The sequence below is a fragment of the Momordica charantia genome, unplaced genomic scaffold, assembly GCF_013281855.1.
Source record: "Momordica charantia cultivar OHB3-1 unplaced genomic scaffold, Mcharantia_2.0 BLBB01000156.1, whole genome shotgun sequence".
NCBI lineage: Eukaryota > Viridiplantae > Streptophyta > Magnoliopsida > Cucurbitales > Cucurbitaceae > Momordica > Momordica charantia.
The window spans coordinates 19489-38752 of record NW_028275312.1 but is presented as its reverse complement, the minus strand read 5'-3'; the positions used below and the strand labels follow the sequence as shown (position 1 = coordinate 38752).

General features: G+C 38.8%; 1 non-coding gene across 1 annotated transcript; it reads right to left on the bottom strand.

Moving 5' to 3' along the window:
* Positions 1-6156: 6156 nt before the first annotated feature.
* LOC148207277 (small nucleolar RNA R71) lies at positions 6157-6263 on the bottom strand. The gene has a single exon (XR_015788061.1). It is a non-coding gene; the product is annotated as a small nucleolar RNA R71 (small nucleolar RNA).
* Between the last annotated feature and the right edge of the window lie 13001 nt (positions 6264-19264).

Here is a 19264-nt window from a genome sequence, read left to right as displayed (position 1 = left end):
CTCTTGCAGTAGCTAATCTCTCGTGCTTTTTAGACAATACATCTGATATACTGGCTAAAATGTAGACACGAGCTTTTTCATTAGCTTTAACCCATCTATCATAGGCATCCCAAACTGTTCGGTTTGCATTATGGGCAGGGGCTGGAGGACACTGCTCCGTTAAAACGAACCTTAGATCGTCAATAACTAGTATTGTGTTTAAATTCGATTTCCATATTCCGTAATTGTCTCTGTTAAGTTTATCGGAAGCTACCAGTTCTATAGTTGATGAAACTCTTAGACATGCACAGCGGAAGCTAAGGATCATAATACACTCAATGAAGCAATTTAACCAAAATAAGCATGCTTGGAAAAATGATGAAAAAGGTAAAGAGAAAAAGATTAACTTTATACCTTTGAAGACCTCCATTATAATTTCTTCTCCTAACTCAATGGGACCACCAACGACATATCCGTGCTATCCTCGGGTTGATGAACACGGTTGTGGGACCGAATTTTGAGTGAAAACAAAGGGAAAACACTAATGGCTAGGAGAAGACAATAGAAATTTGAGTGGAAAAATTCTGCACTTATGCAAGTAAGCATTAGCCTTATCCAAGTGATCTTCATCACCTATATAAGGACCAAATGCATGCAAAGACATGTCTTGCATGCCTTCCACTTCAAACTCCACTAGCATGTAAAAGATAGTTGTCATTGCTTTGAAGAAACACTTCAAAAACTACTAGTTAGTGGAAAAATCCAACTTTGAAGTTGGATTTTTCCACTAACTTGATTTTTTAAATAAAACTTTGATAAAACTAATTTTTATAAAAACAAAAATTGAAATATAAATTTTCTATTAAAACAAAAACCAAGCCAAATCAATATCTCATATTAATTGGTCTTTGACACCTAAGCTTGATTAATCTGATTAATCAAATTACAACTCTTTTTCATGCTTTGAACTTATTTAAAACTAATTTAAATAATTCATACTCTCCATAATAATTCAATGTCAATTAGAGTATATATTATATCTCATATAAAATACAATATTCCCTTAAAAACCGAATTTGAACACTTCAAATTCTTGCTTCACCTAGTTCATCAATTTTATCCTTTATGAGCTAGCATGGAGACCCGTTGGACCTACAGATCATGGGCTCCAACGATTCGAGACTAACCGGTCAAACTCTTTAACTTAGTTAATCAACATTCGTTAACTAACAGGACTGTCCACTATAGCCTGTAGATGCACTCCCCTCACTGTAGATATATTTGTGTCCATTTGATGTTACCGTCATCGATAAGTTGATCCTTCACAGGCCGTTCGTAACCTCGGCTAGGTCAAAAAAAAACCGTTTTAATCTTTTCTCCTTAAGTAGCACTATCCCTCTAATGAACAATTGATTTAGGATCAAATCACTAAATCCAATTCCTCTCGGGCCAGTGAGAGGATGGGGCCCCTTGTTCAACATTTGTTTGAATAACCTCACATTAATGTTCACTGTTTACAAACTACGAGTTTTAGGACAGAGTACCCAACATATTTAATTTAATTTAATTAATAATTCTTTTTTCGTAATTAATTAAATTAGATTTAATTAATTATTATTTTAGTTAAATTTGTTTTAATTAAAATAAAAGAAAAAAAAGGAAAGAAAATGGGAGAAAGGCTCCCACGTTCCACCATTAATGGTGGGGAGGTTTTCCTAATGGTGGGAAATAGGGAAGTGGCGACTTCCCCTTCACTCCTCCTTCCATATAAAAGGGAGGTTCTCCCATTTCTTTTACAAAGTCTGAACGTCCATTGATAGAGTTTCCAAAACTCTAAATGAGAAAAGCTCTCTCTCGATTTCTCAATTTCCCTTTCAATTATAAGACGGTTCCCACAAACCGAGTTCTTAATATCTAGAGGATAGCAAGGAAGACTTTGTGGTGGTGTTGGTGTCTACATTGAAGTGATGTCTTCAAAGGTATGTATCACTAACTTCTTATTCATGCTTATATGTCTTTTCTTTGTTGTAATTCTAAGACAAGATCGAAGAACACGTGTTCGCGCACTTCCGCTACGAGATCCGATCCCTTCAATTGGTATCAGAGCCAAGACTCTGCTTTCGATCTTATTTTGAATAACAAGGAAAAAAATGGTGGGTGTTTCTATAAATTTGATGTATGTGGTTTGCAAATAGATGTTTTCGGTTTTCGGCATTAGATTTACAATTTTTACGTTGATTCGATCAATGTAATACCCCGTTGTTTTGGGCGTTTAATCCTGTAAATTGAGTCTATAAATTCGTGTCGTTCGTGGCAAGGAGTTGTTGTGAAGAGTACCAGAGAAGTGAAGAAAAACTGGAGGAATCGAGCGAATAGTGCCTCGGCGCTGGAGGCGGCGCCTAGGCGCTGCCTGAGCTGCAGAAATCAAAGAACTCCGGCCTGCAGCAGTGGGGGCAGTGCCTTGGCACTGTCCCACGACGCCTCAGGGTTGGGTTCGGGCGCTAGGCGCTGGGCTTGGGTGCTTAGGCGTCGGGTATTTTTTTTTTAAATGTTTTTTTTGTTTTGTTTCACTTCTTATAAGAAGCAAAAAACCGGTCTATTTTGCTATTTAATTATTATGCATTTTGAATGTATACTTAATTACTTGTATATATTGCATAAAGTATGCCATATAGTTTAAAATCCCACCATAGGTTAAGCATGTTCATGCATCATATGTATATAATAGTTATAATATATGATAGCATGAGTTATTTTCATGGTTAATTAATATAAGCGTTGTATTAATTAGATGAAAATAGGGTTGTAATGAGCATGACACTACTTCAGTAAATATAAATGTTATATTTATGTATGTCATTGATGCATGATTATAGTTTCAATTTCTTTAAATTTAAATATAAATGTTATAAGTGTTATAAGTTTGTTGAATAGAAATTAAAGTCCATAATCAAGAATTGCATGCAAACCCTAGGTCTTCAATAATTAATTTCAAGAGGTTTGGAATTCATTATATCCTACGTTATATATACTTTTTATTTTGGTAAATAGGTTGTTTAAAACAACGAAATAAAAGGTAAAGATAAAATATTGTCTATAAGGGAACCCTGTCTAAGGAAGGTTCTATCTAGGTTGAGGTACTTAAGCTGACCGTAAGGGAACACCTCTACATGGGAATCGACCTGGGGGTTGATTTAGTCAATATTTTATAGCATGCAATAATGTGGTTAGTTAGTTAAAATGTTTAATGAACTAAAACATTAAGTGTTAAACAAATCCAATACAAAAGTTATATTGGGCAAACTAATAAACTTAGATAATTTCATTTAGCCGGATTTTACCTAAGTAATAACCCTAGTTGTAAAATACTAAGTGGGAGGATTAGGTGTATATATAAAATATACCAAGTATATGAGATATATGTGGTATATATATAAAATTCTTTCACTCATGTCCTCCTTATAAGTTCACACCGTGAGTTCTATGCTCTGCCTCGTGTCGCACTAAGCGCAGCCTCCCTACGGAAGGTGTTTGCATGGTTCAATACCAAGGTGAATGGAGAAAGTATTTATAGTAAATGGGAGAAGGACGTGGGATAACACATCCTACGGTCTTCTCCATTGGTTTGCGACGTGAGGTTTCATACACGGCTTGCGTGTCGTCTTGGAGCGACCACCCTCACGAAGGGTCTGTTGTATGGAATCAAAATCAGGGTGAACTCCAGAAATGGATAAGGTCTCTTAGGTTTTGCACCAATATTTGTTCTTCCCTACGGCAGCCTTATTGGGGTAGACCTCTAGGTCTGAAAATGGCGGGTCACACTTGATTACGCTTGTTTACATGCGTAAAAAGAAGGTTTTAGATGCTGTTTTTACTATGTTTTAACTTTGTTTCGGACTTTTTCTCGGTCGTTTGAGTTCCAATTCATGCAAAATTCATATATGATGGTTTGTGGTTGGCTTATATTGTATTTATGACATTTTAGGACCATTTGGGAGTGCAAATTAATCAAAAGAAGCAAAAAGACGAAAAAACATCATGGGAGGCGCCAGACGCCTGCGTGGCTGCAGAAAAACTGGTTTTCTTCCAACTTTGCCCTTAATGAAACGCTTCTTCCAATGCATTTTGGTGGTTCCAACCGATGCATACGTGTAGAAGAAGTGTTCCACTATTAGTTTGAGCACGATTTAGTCAGTCCAAGGAGTTGGAAATGGGTGATCCACAAGCGTTTTAGGACCTACCTAACCAATTATGCACAGCTATAAATTTCAGCAGCTTCTCCACCAAATGCATCAAGCCTTGCTTCCTTCTCTTGATCATTCTTAGTGTTTCTTTGTTGCTTTCTAAGTACTTTTGAGTTGCTTTCATTAGTTGCTTTTAGTTTTTAAATCCCGAGCACTTTACATTCCTTTATTGAGCTTTGTTTTGTTTCCGTTTGTACTTAGTTATTTTCTACCTATTCAAATATATATACATCCAGCACTTTGCTTATCTTCCCTTTGCCTTTACTTTATTTTTAGTTAAGAGAATTGTGTTTTTGGAGGAAAGAACACGTGACACTCCCCCTTGCTTGAAAGAGAAGGGCGAAGCTCTCAATCCCGAGCAAAACTCTCCGTTAGTTAACTTTTGTTTTTCACACATGCATTTCAATTTCAACCATTTTACTTGCTGTATTTTCTTCAATATGTCTTTCTAAATTCCCGTCTCTAGCCCGGTTATGGATAGTTAGCCTTTTATTTCTAAAAAGGGTTGCTAAGAAGTAGTGTTTTTGCTTTCCACTCATTGCTCAACATGTTTTCCCAAAAAGTTAGGATTTAGAGCAGGTCACTGTAAGTCTTAACAAGTCAATACTGAAAAGGTTGCTTATTTGCATTGTTGAGTGGTTAAACCGAGGAGAGGAGCGCCTTAGACATAAGGGTTCCGGTTAAGTAGCCTAGACATAGGACCTTAACCCGAGGTTGCGACTATTTCCATCCTAAAAGTAAGATATCTCTCATAATAGACATATTAGGGAATGTCTTAGGACTTTGAACTTGCTTAGACATAAGTCAAGTGAAAAGCGTAGTCGTTGGTTCCTAAAGTAAAATGCATATCGTCCTTAGCGTATCCTTGATTCTTTGTTGGCTAACTTGAAGTAATTCGGGCTAGGTTTTACCATTATAAGACCAAATCCCAAATCCAAAACCATTATTTGTGACCACTTCCCATTTTACAAGAATCACTCATTTCAACGTTCACTATTCATTAAAACTTTAGAGTTTGGAAATTATTTAGAAGTCCTTGAGGATCGATACTTGGATACTCCATCCATTTTATATTACTCTGACAGGTGTGCGTTTGCATCTATAGAATTGTTACCACGCTTAGTGCGTGCGTTCAGCATAACGCCAGTCAAGTTTTTGGCGCTGTTGCCGGGGACTTTAGTTTTAAAATTATTTTCAAATTCTTTTAGTTTTTATTTTTGTGAATTGTTGTTGGGTGTAATTTCCATCCACCGTTTTTGGTCTATATTTTTGGTCGTTTATCTCACAAGGGTAAGTTAAAGTGTATGAGCACAAGATCTTTTCTTCTACCCCTTGACCCTGAGATTAAGCGGACCCTTCGAAAAACTTGAAAGGAGCAAAGACTTCGAAACCAACTAGAAAAGCAAAAAGAGAGTGAAGGTGAAATCAGTCCTGAAAGTGAGGTAGAGAGTATGAGCACATCAATGGCAGATATTCCACCTCGTGATCCGGTTGATCCACCTGCTATTAACGGTAATATGAGGGATCACGCAAGAAATGATGAATTCAACCATATCCAGATGGCGGACAACAGAGACGTGGCAATGCCGCCACGGCTTTTCAGAACTTTGATTCAGGGATAGTCAACCCTATTCCAGCCCACGCAAACTTTGAGCTTAAACCAATGATGTTCCAAATGTTGCAGACAATCGGAAATTTTGGAGGGTAAGAACATGAGGATCCACATGATCATCTGAAATCATTCATTCAAATTGCAAATGCATTTCGATTACCTGATATAACAAACGATGCTCTTAGACTAACACTTTTTCCATGTTCTTTGAAGGACCAAGCTAGAGCATGGCTCAATGCATTTCCACCGGGATCCATCACCACATGGGGGTCGTTAGTGGAGAAGTTCTTAACAAAATTCTTCCCACCTACTCGCCACGCTGATATCAGAGAGGAGATCATCTCCTTTAGACAGTATGATCGTGAACCTGTTCACGAGGCGTGGGAAAGATTTAAAGAACTAATCAGGAAATGTCTGAACCATGGCTTGCCGGCATGCATCCAGATAGAACATTTCTTTAGAGGTTTAGATCATCCTACTAAGATGATGCTAAACAATGCTGCCAACGGAGCCTTTACAAAGAAGACATTCAACGAGATAGTCGACATCCTAAATGACTTAGCTTCACAAAACGAACTATGGTGTTCGCAAAGATCTAGGGCAGCACCAAATAAGCAAGATCCAGCTGGAGTTTTGGCTCTGGACATTGGGACCTCGATGCAAAAAGAGATGGTTACAATGAACCAAAGGCTGAAAGAGATGGCGTTGGGAATAAAAAATCCATTAGCCACGCCGATACAACCTATGCAGTTAGATTATTGCACTCCTGCCCCTGTTTGCCAAGTCAACGATCTCATTTGTTCATTTTGCAGTGAAAACCATATTTATGATAATTGTCCACATAACCTTGCTTCCGTTTTTTATGTAGGACATGGGAACAATAGGAACTTTAACCCATATTCGAACACCTACAACCCAGGTTGGAGGCACCACCCTAATTTCTCATGGGGAGGTTAAGGAGGTTCGAGCGGTTTTAATCAAGGGCAGAGCCAGCAGAACAAGCAGCCCTATGTTCCACCTACACAGCAATACATCCCGCCACCGCAACAACAGTACAATCAGAGAACACAGACTCCACCAGTTCAAAATAACAACTCAAATCTTGAGAATATGATGAAGGAGTACATGGCCCGAACCGACGCAGTGATACAATTCCAAGTGGCATCAATGAGGAATTTCGAGACCCAATTGGGACAGCTCGCCAATGAATTGAAGAATAGACCACGAGGTTCTTTTCCAGGCCATACTGAATTACCAAAACGAGAAGGGAAAGAACAGTGCAAAGTTGTCACCCTTAGGAGTGGACTGGCATATGATGGACCAACAATGCCAACAACAGATGTACAGATTCCGTCCACTGAACCAATTGTTAAGATACCAGAAAATCCAACAACACCAGAAAAAGAAAATATTAGAAAAGGTAATGAGGACACCCCGAGTGTTCCTCCACGGGTACAACCTTCTTTTACCCCTACTCCCCCGTTTCCACGAAGATTAGTTAAGAAAAATAATGATTCCCAGTTTAGAAAATTTTTAGATATTTTAAAACAATTGCATATAAATATACCATTAGTAGATGCTGTAGAACAGATGCCAAATTATGCTAAGTTTTTGAAAGATATAGTTTCTAGGAAGAAAAAGATAGGAGGGCATGAACTGGTAGCCATGACAAAATGTAGTAGTGAAGCTGTAGGCAGCCCGCTACCCATGAAGTGTAACGATCCTGGCAGTTTTACCATTCCATGTTCCATAGGAGGGAAAAACTTAGGAAGGGCATTATGTGATCTAGGCGCTAGCATTAATCTTATGCCATTATCGGTTTTCAACTCTTTAGGCATAGGAGAAGCTAGACCTACTACGATTACCCTCCAACTAGCAGATAGATCTATCATAAGACCTGAGGGAAAGATAGAAGATGTTTTAGTCCAGGTGGACAAATTCATTTTCCCTGCGGACTTTATAATTCTAGATTGCGAGACAGACTTAGACGTTCCCATTATTTTAGGAAGACCATTTCTAGCCACTGGGGATACAGTTTTTAATGTGAGGAAGGGAGAAATTACAATGAGGGTAAATAATGAAGAAGTTAAATTTAACGTTCTAGACGCCATGAAATTACCAGGAGACTTTGAAGAGTGCTCTGCTATAACTAGCTTGAATCCTGTTCTGTTTGATGAGTTTTATGACTTGTTAGTTACAGAGATTGAAGAAGAGCTTGATAAGATAGCAGAAGGACCGGAAGATGTGACTAATCCTGTTGAAAAATACAAAAAGAAGAATGCAAGTCGTTACTTCCGTCCATAGTGGAACCATCCACGTTGGAGCAGAAGCCATTGCCGTCGCATTTGAAATATGCGTATCTAGGGGATAACGACACTTTACCAGTTATTATAGCTTCCAATTTATCACCTACTAATGAATATTCTTTATTACAGATTTTGGAGAAGCATAAAAAGGCCATTGGATGGACGATAGCAGATATCCGAGGGATAAGCCCGGCCTTTTGCATGCACAAAATCTTATTGGAAGAAGATGCTAAGAACTCTATTGAGAGTCAAAGGCGGTTGAACCCGAAGATGAAAGAGGTTGTAAGGAAAGAAATTCTTAAATGGCTTGACGCCGGTGTTATATACCCAATATCCGACAGCAGCTGGGTAAGCCCAGTACAGTGTGTACCAAAGAAAGGGGGTATAATCGTGGTGGCCAACGAGGAGAATGAGCTCATCTCAACCCGAACTGTGAGTGGGTGGAGAGTTTGCATTGACTATCGCAAACTCAACAAGGTAACGAAGAAAGACCATTTTCCTCTACCGTTTATTGACCAGATTCTCGACCGTCTGGCAGGTAAGGATTTCTATTGTTTCTTAGATGGATATTCGGGTTATAATCAAATTACTATTGCTCCAGAAGATCAGGAGAAGACAACATTTACGTGTCCGTATGGTACGTTCGCTTTCAGGCGAATGCCCTTTGGATTATGCAATGCACCCGCGACTTTTCAGAGGTGTATGATGGCCATCTTGTTTGACATGGTAGAAAATATTCTAGAAGTTTTTATGGATGACTTTTCTGTTTTTGGAAATTCTTTTGACGCATGTTTAGTTAATTTGGAGAGAGTATTGGAGAGATGTGAACAAACAAACCTAGTCCTAAATTGGGAGAAGTGTCATTTCATGGTACAAGAGGGTATTGTTTTGGGTCACAAAATTTCCAAGCAAGGAATAGAGGTAGACCACGCTAAGATAGACATCATTTCAAAGCTACCTCCTCCCACGAATGTTAAAGGGATTAGAAGTTTTTTAGGGCATGGGGGATTTTACCGCCGCTTTATAAAAAACTTTGCTAAAATTTCTAAACCCTTGTGTCAATTGTTAGAACATGATAGACCATTTGTTTTTTATGATGACTGTTTAAAATCATTTGAAATGTTGAAAGTTGCTTTAAGTTCAGCCCCTATAATTATCGAACCTAATTGGGATTTACCTTTCGAGCTCATGTGTGATGCTAGTGATTATGCAATAGGAGCTATGTTAGGACAACGTAAAAACAAGATCTTGCATCCTGTGTATTATGCTAGTAAGACTTTGACCGGTGCACAACTCAATTACACTACTACAAAAAAGGAACTGTTAGCAGTTGTGTTCGCCTTTGATAAGTTTAGGTCTTACTTGATAGGCACAAAGTCATTGTTTTTACTGACCATTCTGCTTTAAAATATTTATTTGCTAAAAAAGATGCGAAACCACGTTTGATACGGTGGATTTTGTTACTTCAAGAGTTTGATATTGAAGTTATGGACAGGAAGGGTACTGAAAACCAAGTTGCTGATCACCTGTCTAGATTAGAATCCCCGCTTTGTGATGATGGAACTGTTATACGTGAACAGTTTATTGACGAGCAACTCTTGCGAGTTGATTCAGTTCCGTGGTATGCCGATATAGCAAATTATTTGGTAAGTCGAATAGTTCCTTATGAGTTTAACAAGCAACAGGTAAATAAATTTCTAAATGAAGTTCGATTTTATCGTTGGGATGAACCTTTTTTATATAAGCTAGGACCTGACAATATCTTACGCAGGTGTGTAGCAGAAGAAGAGCAAGGCGATATTAGACGCTTGTCAGATGTCTCCATATGGAGGACATTTTGCAGGACACAAAACCGCAGCCAAAGTTTTGTAAAGTGGGTTCTTTTGGCCCACTCTGTTCAAAGATGCACATAAGTTTGCCCAGGTTGGTGACAAATGCCAACGGACAGGTAATATATCTAAACGCCACGAAATGCCTCAAACCCCGATCCTGGAGATTGAAATATTTGATGTGTGGGGTATAGATTTTATGGGTCCATTTCCATCTTCTAATGGTAAGCTTTATATATTGTTAGCAGTAGATTGTGTTTCGAAATGGATAGAAGCCATTGCAACTGCTACCAATGATTCTAAAGTTGTCATTCGTTTTTTGCAAAAGCACATTTTTACGCGTTATGGAACCCCGCGTTGTCTGATAAGCGATGGGGGGCTCATTTTGTGAATAGGTCTATGCAAAACTTGCTGGCTAAATACAATGTGCGTCATAGGGTTGCAATAGCATATCATCCACAGTCGAATGGGTTAGCCGAAATATCTAATAGGGAGATAAAAAACATTTTAGAAAAAACTGTAAATCTTAACCGTAGGGATTGGTCTTTGAAGCTTGATGATTCACTTTGGGCATATAGGACAGCATTTAAGACTCCCCTCGGCATGTCTCCCTATAGGCTAGTCTTTGCAAAAGTATGTCATTTGCCTCTTGAGCTAGAATATAAAGCATTTTGGGCTACTAAGAAATTAAATTTTGATTTGTCGGCTGCAGGTAAAGCGAGGACGTTACAATTGTTGGAATTAGAAGAACACATGCAATTTTCTTATGAGAATGCTAAACTGTTTAAGGAAAAAACTAAACAGTGGCATGATAGGCGTCTTCGGCGGAACAATCTTCAAAAAGGTGATCTGGTTCTGTTATTCAATTATAGGTTGAAACTTTTTCCTGGGAAACTTAAGTCTAGATGGTCTGGTCCCTTTAAAATTTTTAAAGTCTACCCATATGGGGCAGTGGATCTAGTTGATTCTTAGGGAAGTATTTTTAAAGTAAATGGGCAGAGACTTAAGCCATATTTTGGAGAACCAATGGATAGAGGAAAAACCTCTATTCAACTTTCAGGACAATAAATTTTTGGCGAAAAATGTTTTTCCTTCTTATCCGTTTTGAAAGAACAAAAGTAAAGGAAGGAAGTCTTTGTATCTTACATTTTTTTTTGTTTAATCATAAAAAGTTTTGCTTATTAAGAATGTTCTTGAAAACGTTAAAAAAAAAAACGTTGAAAAAAATTACGCAGGCGCCTAGCGCCTGCCCTTTGCGAAAAAGAATCACGCAGGCGCCTAGCGCCTGCTCTGTTTTTTCCAGTATTTCGAATTTCTTTTTCCTTCGTGGTTTGGGTTTCAATTTTGAATTTTATGGGTTTTATTTTGGGTCAAATATTAATCCTTTGTGATTAAGTTTCAAATCTCTCCTTAAACTAAAAAATACTTCAAATTTTGTTTCCCTAATCCTATTTGGAATTCAAACTTATTTTTTCCTTTTAGGTTTAGGAAACCTAGTTTGAGCTTAAAACTCAATCCCTTTTCATTTAGGATTTAGTTTGGGGAAAGCTTTAAATAGACCGATTGCCTAAGCCTTACACCTCCATAAAAACCCACACACAACTCTCTTCTTTCCCCTTTGTTTTTTCGGCAAACCCACTCCCTCACCACCATTTTTTTTTCAATTTCGGCCACAACCAAGAAGAAGCAGAAATTCCAGCCTTTATTTAGTTCTATGGCTTCTTCTTCTCAACACACTTCACTCCCTACTTCTCCTTCCCAAGCTCCTACACAACCTCCTATGATGGGACCACATGGTTATGTAAATGTTCAGCAACTACCCACCCTTAATATACCTCAAAACAGTGAGTTTAGGGCTGAAAATCCTCAACAACTTCCTCCAATGATCAATCCGGGTATGTACCAACCGTTTATGTTTTACCCGGTTCCTTCCTATCATTTTCCCTTGTCCCAAATGCAAATTCCAGCTAGTGTTCATCCTTATGGAATGCCCAACCCATCTACTCTATTTCCTAGCCTTCCACCTTATTATGGAATGGGTCATTGGGTACCTCCACAAAATTATGGGATGATTTCACCTAGGGTTCCCCCACCACATCAACTTCCATTCCTAGAAAGAGGACATCAAGCACCACAATTGAACCCTAACATATTGAGTACCTTCAACATGGGACACCTAAAACCCTTAGAGCCTCCTAGGATGCCAATCCCAACCAATATGCCAATGGATACAGGAGTTGAGCAAGAGAAGAGCCATGGCCAGAGGCTAGAGCCCGGGGTTTCGATAGGGCAAAAGAGGAAGGGCAAGGAGGTGATGACGGACCCAGAAATTGAGGAAGATGGGAGTAGTAGGCGTCTGACGCCTAAGGATTCATCTATGGAGAACAGGGATGAGGAGCAGTTTTATTCATCTCCGTTGATTATTACACCTGGAGATGGTAATGATGATTTTCTACTGGTTTCACGAGACAATTGTTCAAATATGCCGGAAATGGAGGATACCGAAAACGAAGTGGTAAGGAAAGATACTCAGGAACCTTCCCCATTGGATACACCTACAGACGGAGCATTTTGTAGTCACCAAGAGTTGCCTACTGGGGCACCTGGATCTACTCCGTTGGCAACGGATGAGTATGTCACACTGATTGCCACTCTACCAGGGGTAAGGGATGCTCACACTATTCCTTCTAATGCAGTTCACCCACTTGAGTGTGATACAGGTAGATCCAAGGTTGGGGAGAATAGTACTCAAGAACCTATCAGAGAAGAAGATCATGAGGACACGCAGACAATAAGGGAAATGTTCCAATACAAGAGGCGGGAGAAAAAGAGTTCAAAACGTCGTGCAGTTGAGACTAAAAAGCCGACAGTGCCCATGAATGAACCTAAAACGAGAGCTGCGAAAGCTAAAGCAGCTGAAGCTAAAAAGAAGGTAGTGGCACCTGGGCCAGTTGATACAATCGAACTAGATTTGTCCGAGGGCGAGGAGGTCGAGACGAAATGGAACGCGGCGAATTTAGCCACTCGCACTTCATTAATGAAATCCCGTAAGATTATGACCGAATTGGGATTCGACCTCACTCTAGGAGATGTGCCTGATGATTGGAGGGAGACTGCTAGAGTTAAAGAATGGAGACCACTCATTCAGCCCATACAATGTGAGGCTTTGGAGTTAGTCAGAGAGTTCTACGCTGCTGTCCATCCTCAGTCACATATAGCCATAGTGCGTGGGAAGGAAATATGGTTTGATGCCACACAGATCAACTACACCTTCAACATTAAGAATATCAGAGATGCTGTGGGCAATAAGATGTTAGTGACTCCGACTCTAGAACAGCTCGGTGAGGCTCTAGAATGTGTTGGGACGCCCTCTGCCACTTGGGATTTGACTACTCATGGCAAGGTACGACTAAGACCCGAGGATGTTTCACTAGCTGCTGCAGGATGGTTATATATAGTCAAAAACAGAATTCTGCCAACGGAGCATGATAAGCATGTCACTCAGGATAGGGCACTGCTGGTTTATGCCATGCTAAAGGGCATAGATGTGAATTATGGAGAATTGATCAATACCAGTATCCATGAGTGTGCCCACCGGACACGTGGTAAGCTTTATCACCCACGCTTGGTCACTTCTTTATGCTTGTGACAAGGTGTGCAGCTCCCTGAGGATCAAATTAAGAGAGATGCCCCAGTTGTGGAAGAGAAGAATATTCGGAGAATTATCTCATATGCGCTACAAAGAAGGGAAGGTACTGGGACGTCTCCTACATCGGAGATCCGTCGTCTCCGAGAGGAGAACCAACAGCTGCGAGATCAGGTTCGAGAAGTCGTGCAACATATCTACAACTTGAGGGCTTCATTGGATTTTGCGGTTTTACCTTCATGGCCTCCAGCGCTAGCTGCTATCCTTGGTCATCCATCTTCCAGTACCGGCACTGATCCTAGTCCACAACCTCCAACTTCATGAAGGGGAGGTTCCTTCTTTGCTATTTTTTTGTGTTTCATTCTTTTGGTTAATGACGTTGTTTGCATATTCTAGCCTTACTACGCATGTTTTTTTGTATTGATTATGTTTCGAGCTCAGTTGAAGCATGTATAAATTAGTATCGTTTATCTTCTGATCACTTAAAGTATGCCTTCACTTAACCTTAGTTTAGCTTTTCACATGCCTACTTTGAAGCATCTGTGCTGTGCATGTGATTTCATGTCAATGATGATTCTAAGAGATTGTTGAGTTTTCTGTTCTATGCTGACTAAGCTTTGAGCTATTTCCTTCGTTTATGTGATAAACTCATTTTCTTTTATGTCTTTTTGATCTTTACAAACTTTAAGCTTTTTCTTTGCCCCTATATAGGAAGTCCTTGTCCTTTTTACTGTTAAGCCTTTTTCATCAGATGCAAAAGTCTTTTCCCAGTGAGGACACTATCTCTCTTAAGTTTGGTGGGGACAGTAGTTGTGTCAGTCATTGTTTCAGAAAGATAAAGTGTTATTATATTTGAAAAATCATGCTATTTTCTTTTGAAAAAGAGTCAGTTGGAAAGAAAGAAAGTGTTGAAAATCACTTAGCTTAAAAAAAAAAAAGACAAAAGTTGCAAGAGAGTAAAAAGAGTCTTGTTGAGAGAAAATAAGAGTGGGGAAAGACTTGTGTTAGAAAGAAAAAGTGGTAAAAACAATCAGAGTTAAAGAAAATGTATTTATGATTTATGAGTCCTACTTTAGACACCCATTTAGTTTTAGGTTGGGTGTTGACTTTGAAAATAGCAGTAAGGATGGTGATAAGTGGCTTCGTGTTTCTCATTGTCGTCATCTTATGACCTAGCTGTTAGTTTCAAAGTCTTTCTACGAGTAGCTGTGGTTAAAACCGATGTTAGTGTGTGGAAACCTTAGGGGCTAGTAGCCGGTCTTTCAGATGTAAAAGTTTCAAGGTAAAAAGGGAGTGTGCAGATTCCTTAGGGGTATTTGAAAACGTTTTCTGTTTTTGAAAGGAAAAAGGATTTTGAAAGAGAAAGTTTTTATCATTTCAAACTTGGTTTATAGTAACTAAGCTTACAAAGGCAATAGAATGGTAGGCTTTGACATCTTTTCCCTGAGACAATTTATGATTGAACATCTCGGTTGCTTTTGCTTTACCTTGTCCATGTGTTAGAAAGCTGATTAAAGTTGCTAAGTTTTGCTTGAGGACAAGCAAAAAGTTAAGTTTGGGGGTGTGATTACGCTTGTTTACATGCGTAAAAAGAAGGTTTTAGATGCTGTTTTTACTATGTTTTAACTTTGTTTCGGACTTTGTCTCGGTCGTTTGAGTTCCAATTCATGCAAAATTCATATATGATACTTTGTGGTTGGCTTATATTGTATTTATGACATTTTAGGACCATTTGGGAATGCAAATTAATCAAAAGAAGCAAAAAGACTGAAAAACATCATAGGAGGCGCCAGACGCCTGCGTGGCTGCAGAAAAACTGGTTTTCTTCCAACTTTGCCCTTAATGAAACGCGTCTTCCAATGCGTTTTGGTGGTTCCAACGGATGCATACGTGTAGAAGAAGTGTTCCACTATCAGTTTGAGCACGATTTAGTCAGTCAAAGGAGTTGGAAATGGGTGATCCACCAGCGTTTTAGGACCTACCTAACCAATTCTGCACAGCTATAAATTCCAGCAGCTTCTCCACCAAATGCATCAAGCCTTGCTTCCTTCTCTTGATCATTCTTAGTGTTTCTTTGTTGCTTTCTAAGTACTTTTGAGTTGATTTCATTAGTTGCTTTCTAAGTACTTTTGAGTTGCTTTCATTAGTTGCTTTTAGTTTTTAAATCTCGAGCACTTTACATTCCTTTATTGAACTTTGTTTTGTTTCCGTTTGTACTTAGTTATTTTCTACCTATACAAATATATAAAAATCCAGCACTTTGCTTATCTTCCCTTTGCCTTTACTTTATTTTTAGTTAAGAGAATTGTGTTTTTGGAGGAAAGAGCACGTAACACTCCCCCTTGCTTGAAAGAGAAAGGCGAAGCTCTCAATCCCGAGCAAAACTCTCCGTTAGTTAACTTTTGTTTTTCACACATGCATTTCAATTTCAACCATTTTACTTGCTGTATTTTCTTCAATATGTCTTTCTAAATTCCCGTCTCTAGCCCGGTTATGGATAGTTAGCCTTTTATTTCTAAAAAGGGTTGCTAAGAAGTAGTGTTTTTGCTTTCCACTCATTGCTCAACATGTTTTCCCAAAAAGTTAGGATTTAGAGAAGGCCACTGTAAGTCTTAACAAGTCAATACTGAAAAGGTTGCTTATTTGCATTGTTGAGTGGTTAAACCGAGGAGAGGAGCGCCTTAGACATAAGGGTTCCGGTTAAGTAGCCTAGACATAGGACCTTAACCCGAGGTTGCGACTATTTCCATCCTAAAAGTAAGATATCTCTCATAATAGACATATTAGGGAATGTCTTAGGACTTTGAACTTGCTTAGACATAAGTCAAGTGAAAAGCGTAGTCGTTGGTTCCTAAAGTAAAATGCATATCGTCCTTAGCGTATCCTTGATTCTTTGTTGGCTAACTTGAAGTAATTCGGGCTAGGTTTTACCATTATAAGACCAAATCCCAAATCCAAAACCATTATTTGTGACCACTTCCCATTTTACAAGAATCACTCATTTCAACGTTCACTATTCATTAAAACTTTAGAGTTTGGAAATTATTTAGAAGTCCTTGAGGATCGATACTTGGATACTCCATCCATTTTATATTACTCTGACAGGTGTGCGCTTGCATCTATAGAATTGTTACCACGCTTAGTGCGTGCGTTCAGCATAACGTCAGTCAACACTTACGAGAAGTTATTAAGTTTGTTAGTAACTCCTTGACCAAACAAATAGTGACTAACTTTTATAGGATGTTATTCTGGTGTAATATTTAGTTGAGAATGTCTCAATTTAGTGAAGGAGTAGCTGACTTCCCTATGGTAGCTGTTGCTCTAAATCACTGAAAAATAATCTTGATTGATTTGGTGCATTATTATTTTTTGCTAAATTTGATTGGGTTTAATGGGTAGTGCAAGTTTCTAATATAGATTTGTTACATTTGAGCATGTCTACTTCCGTTATTGCCCTTTTTTTCGTCGAAAAACTTAACGGCGAAAATTACACACAATGGAAAACGAACCTTAACATGATACTCGTGGATGATCTTAGGTTCGTCTTAACTGAGGAGTGTCATCAGGCTCCCACGTCTAATGCAGCCCGAGCCAGTCGGGATGCCTATGACAGATGGATCAAGGCCAATGACAAGGCCAAGGTCTACATCTTGGCAAGCATATTTGATGTGCTTGTTAAGAAGCATGAGAGCATGGTCCCCGCAAGAGAGATCATGGATTCGTTGCAGGATATGTTTAGACAGCCGTCCATTCAAGCCCGACACGATGCCTTCAAGTTCATTTACAATTCCCGCATGAAAGAGGGAACATCAGTGCAAGAACATGTTCTCAATCTGATGGTCCACTTTAATGTGGCTGAAGTGAACGACGCCGTCATAGACGAGGGGTGTCAGGTCAGCTTTATCTTGGAATCTTTTCCGAAGAGTTTCCTACAGTTTCGCAACAATGCTGTAATGAACAATATCGAGTACAACCTTACCACGCTCTTAAATGAGCTACTAATTTTTCAGTCTCTTATGAAAAATAAGGGACAGGAAGGGGAGGCAAACGTTGTCATCTCAAAACGGTTACATCGAGGTTCAATCTCAGGAACCAAATCTGCATTTTCTTCTTCTGGAAGTAAGACTTTCAAGAAAAAGAAGAACAATGGTAAGGGGGTAAAAGCTGACCCTACTGCTACTACTGCTACCAAGAATGACAAGGTCAAAGTTGCAGACAAAGGAAAATGTTTCCACTGCAACATGGATGGGCACTGGAAAAGAAACTGTCGAAATACTTGGTCGAAAAGAAGATAGCCAAATAAGGTAAATATGATTTACTTATTTTTGAAACATGTTTAATGGAGAATGAAGACTCTACCTGGATACTGGATTCAGGGACCATTAACCATGTTTGTTCTTCTTTTCAGGGAATTAGTTCCTGGAGGCAGCTTGATGATGGGGAGATGACTCTCAAAGTTGGAATAGGAGATATCATCTCAGCAGTCGCAGTAGAGACCTAAAGTTGTTTTTAGACAAGAGTACATATATATTATTAGATAATGTGTATGTAGTTCCCAAAATAAAGAGGAACTTGATTTCAATTTCTTGTCTACTAGAACAATGTTATGCTAATTCTTTTTCGTTAAATGAAGTGTCCAATTCACGAAATGGTGTTAACATTTGTTCTGGAAAACTTGAAAACAACTTATATGTGTTAAGACCAACCATAACTACAGTAATTTGAAATACAGAGTTGTTTAACAATGCAAAAAACTCAACACAAAGGCAAAGAAATTTTCTAAAAGAAGATACCTATCTTTGGCACTTAAAACTAGGTCACATAAATCTCAATAGGATCGAGAGATTGGTTAAGAGTGGACTTCTAAGCGAGTTATAAGATGACTCCTTTCCTCCGTGTGAATCTTATCTTGAAGGCAAGATGACTAAAAGACCTTTTACTAGAAAAGGTTACAGAATGAAAGAACCTTTGGAACTTGTACATTCAGACCTTTGTGGTCCGATGAATGTTAAAGACAGAGGAGGATATGAGTATTTCATCTCTTTCATAGATGATTATTCAAGGTATGGATATCTCTACCTAATGCAACATAAGTCTGAAACCCTTGAAAAGTTTAAGGAGTACAAGACTGAAGTTGAGAGCCAATTAGGTAAGACGATAAAGACACTTCGATCTAATTGGGGAGGAGATTATATCGACTTAAGATTCAAGGACTATATGATAGAACATGGAATTACATCTCATCTCTCATCACCTGGTACACCTCAATAGAACGGTGTATCAGAAAAGAGAAATACAACCTTGTTAGACATGGTTCGATCTATGATGAGCTATGCTCAATTGCCTACCTCGTTTTGGGGTTATGCAGTAGAGACTGCAGTATACATTTTGAACACAGTTCCATCAAAAAGTGTTTCTGAAACACCTTTTGAACTATGGAGGGGACGTAAATTTAGTTTACCTCACTTCAGAATTTGGGGATGTCCAACACATGTGTTAGTGACAAACCCGAATAAACTGGAATCTTGTTCAAAATTGTGCCTATTTGTAGGCTACCCCAAGGAAATGAGAGGTGGATTCTTTTTCGATCCGCAAGTAAACAAAGTGTTTGTATCGACAAATGCTACATTCTTGGAAGAGGACCACAT